At 36.5% G+C, this 3,699-nt stretch overlaps 1 pseudogene; it reads left to right on the top strand.

Annotated features, from left to right (window-relative positions):
- The first annotated feature begins 655 nt into the window (after positions 1–655).
- LOC115063645 lies at positions 656–1,049 on the top strand (annotated as a pseudogene).
- Positions 1,050–3,699: the final 2,650 nt, after the last annotated feature.

Raw genomic sequence — 3,699 nt, 5'->3', positions numbered from 1 at the left:
TATTAGGCCGCTAACTCATGGTATTTTACTGTTGTAACAATACAAAAACCAGGGCAGATGTTTCCTGCTATGATGATAATGTACTAAACCTCTAAACTTTAAGCCAGCTCCAGTTAAATGTGTTCCTTTATAAGTGTTGCTGTACTTATGGTGTACCTTCACAGCAATGAAACCCTAACCAAGACATTTGGATAAAATAAAATTTAATTATTATAAGTTACATTTGTGACTATTTGTCTCTGTATATAAAAACTACTGTGGTTTATTACAAAAATGAGATTTCTCCAAATTAATTGCTAAACTTTTTATATCCTTATATTTAATAAGCATGGCTTTATTTTTGATAATTATATTTCAGTTCAGAAAACATAAAATATGTTAAATATCTGTAAAATAATTCAACTATACAAACTTATACTTCCTTTTAATTAAAGAATATGTAACATAGCTATATCCTTAAAATTAATATCAACAATAATTGGTGATTTTAGAAACACTCATTGATATATAAATCTGAGAATATTCCCATCAAGGGGATGAAGGGATGAGTCTGAATCCCCAAGTGTAACTCTACCCCTTTACCATCAATATGTATTAAGATGTCAGTTAAGTTAACTTTTAAGATTCTGATGGAGTTCAACCACAAACTTAAGAGATGCTGCCAAAGGGGGAAAGTGGTTCTGGAAAAGGAGGGAAAGGAATTGCAGCCTGTGGGAGTGACAGTACTAAAAAGAAGTCTCAGGGTCCTAAAGGTGGTGGCAATGCAGTAAATGTCAGACACACTCTATGTGTAAAACATGGGAATCATGGAAACCATCGAAAAGTTAAAGTCTAAGAAGAGATTCAATGAAGTGGCCACCCAATATAGTGAAGATAAAGCCAGACAAGGGGGTGGCTTGGGTTGGATGACCAGAGGATCCATGGTGGGGCCATTTCAAGAAGCAGCATTTTCCTTGCCTGTAAGTGGGATGGATAAGCCTGTGTTTACAGACCCACCAATTAAAACAAAATTTGGATGTCATATCATTATGGCTGAAGGGAGAAAATAAAATCNATCACTGGGAATAGAGGCCCCTTGGTCTTGCAAACTTTATATGACCCAGCACAGGGGAAGGCCAGGGCCAAGTAGTGGGAGTGGGTGGGGAGGGGAGCAGGGGAGTGGGGGTATAGGGAACTTCGGGATAGCATTTGAAATGTAAATTAAGAAAATAATAATAATAATAATAAAAAGAAAACCCAGGACACAAGAATGAATTAACAATAGAGAAAAGATCCTTTTTTTTTTAGTTAAATGAGAAAACAATAAAGAAAAATAACTAACTATGGAAATTTTGCATATGATAACACATTTCAAATAATTTTCATTCTAATAGATTCAGAAAGCCTAAAATTCATTAGAAAAATACAACTTTTTATAAGTAATATGTGAAGTAAAATGCTACAGTGAAATTTAAACTTCTATGAAAAACATAAATATTGGCAGGGTTATTGGGTAGAAAGGACAAATTTTCTGGTTCACCCAAATGTCCCTGGATGTATTCTTTGCATTTAGTGTTATTATATAGCATGGAATTGAAAGATGACCTGTGTCTTAATGATGTTTTTATGAATATTATGTAAACATGGGTAATTATTGTCTATAGCCTCTTAATGACATGAAATATTCTTATATACCACAAACCTTAATTAAGCCACAGTGATAACTCCCTTCTGAACATCATGAACACAGGGTCTTTCTTACAGTAGCTTTTTTTTTCCCCAGTGCATTGTATGCACATATGTAAGCCCATGTCACTGACGTCAGAACACAGACTGAGCGTTTCCAGTAAAGACAGCTGGGCTATTTTACAGCCTATCTAAAGATAGTGAGAGTTGCCCCCACAAGTTCTAGTCTTCAGTGAAGATTATGAAGTACAGTCAGAAATAAATAGCTTCATTCAGACAGGAGCTTAAAAACACCAGATTGATCCATGAGTTTTAAACAGTGTTCAACAGCAGCTGACAGTGGCATCCTGTGGAGCTCAAAGGATGTTCTTGTCTTAGTTGAAACAGGCCTTTCAAACACAACCATCATTTAGAGCACTCAAGAAAGCCTGCCTTGCCGGGCGTGGTGGCGCACGCCTTTAATCCCAGCACTCGGGAGGCAGAGGCAGGCAGATTTCTGAGTTCGAGGCCAGCCTGGTCTACAAAGTGAATTCCAGGACAGCCAGGGCTATACAGAGAAACCCTGTCTCGAAAAAAAAAAAGAAAGAAAAAAGGAAAAGAAAGCCTGCCTTTTTCTCCTGTGGGTTTTACTCCATTCTCTCCTTAAAACTTTCCTATGTACTTAATCAACTCAGCAAAATCCAGTCTAATCATCCATATAAATTTCTAATATTTAGACAACCATTTATCATATGACTGAACACTTGGCAAAAATATAGTAATCTTCCTAGCTTCCCAAAAGTACAAAATATCATAACAATAAATTATGAATACATCTTTTCTTTTTGGACCATTTTAATTTAGACTATTGCATTTCCCCACTGCAGGCAAGAAGTGTCTTAATGAATGAATATCACTCTTGACTGCAATTGCCTGTTTTTTTTAAATTCATTGTAAATAATTTAATAAGGTTCTATTGAATACTTACTAACCTGTACCAGGCTCTGTACTTGGCACTTGGAATAAACAGATTAATAAAATGCAGTCCTTGCTCAAGAAAACGTTATAATCTATTTAGTAACTAATTACACACACTCTCATCAACTAATGAACAGATGCCTACTGAAAGCCGTGTCTACATTAAGTTCAGTGTAATCTGAGAATGGGAAATTTCTCAACAGATTATGACCCAATCCTTTCCCCTAGTCTCAAATGGGTTGTTTATCATCTATTATTTATCAATTGATCTCTGAAGATGAACTAAATTAATGTATTTTGCTGCTGTCATCGTAAAGGTAATCATCCATCCCTAAGTTGAAATGTGCCAAGGCCCTCACCATTGTGATCATTAAACAATACTTGTAGAGTGTATAAAACTTCAACACCATTTCCACAAGCTTGAAACAAGTTCAAACAGAGACAATTTGGCTACATAAGGCTAAACTTCTAAGTATATTAGTATCCCCTAAAGTAAAATATTTTTCAAACATATTTCTCACATTGCACTTAAGTGTATTCTGGTAAGAGTATTTTTTTAATGTGTCTATTATTCAAAGTAATAAACAATTCTTTGTTGAATCCCTTTCAGATTTATAGAGAATTAAGGTATTTTATTCAAACATGTCCATTTTCTGTTTGGGTTATTTTTTTTATTCATTTTACATCCCACTTACCGCCTCCCCCAGTCACCCCTTTCCACAATCCTTTCCACATAGCTTCTCCTTCTCTGAGAGGGTGGAGGCTCCCTGGACATCCCCCTACCCAGGAACATTAAATTCCTGCAGGGGTAGGTGAATCCTCTCCACTGAGGCCAGACAAGGCAGTCCAGCTAGAAGACCAAAAATTCAGGTGACAGCAGATGCTGGCAAGGATGTGGAGAAAGAGGAACACTCCTCCATTGCTGGTGGGATTGCACGCTTGTACAACCACTCTGGAAATCAGTCTGGTGGTTCCTCAGCAAATTGGACATAGTACTACCGGAGGATCCAGCAATACCTCTCCTGAGCATATATCCAGAAGATGTTCCAACTGGTAATAAGAACACATGCTCCACTA

This window comes from Mus pahari, chromosome 3, assembly GCF_900095145.1.
Source record: "Mus pahari chromosome 3, PAHARI_EIJ_v1.1, whole genome shotgun sequence".
NCBI classification, from domain to species: domain Eukaryota; kingdom Metazoa; phylum Chordata; class Mammalia; order Rodentia; family Muridae; genus Mus; species Mus pahari.
Note: the sequence above shows the minus strand (reverse complement) of the source record. Positions and strands in the feature narration are given on the sequence as shown.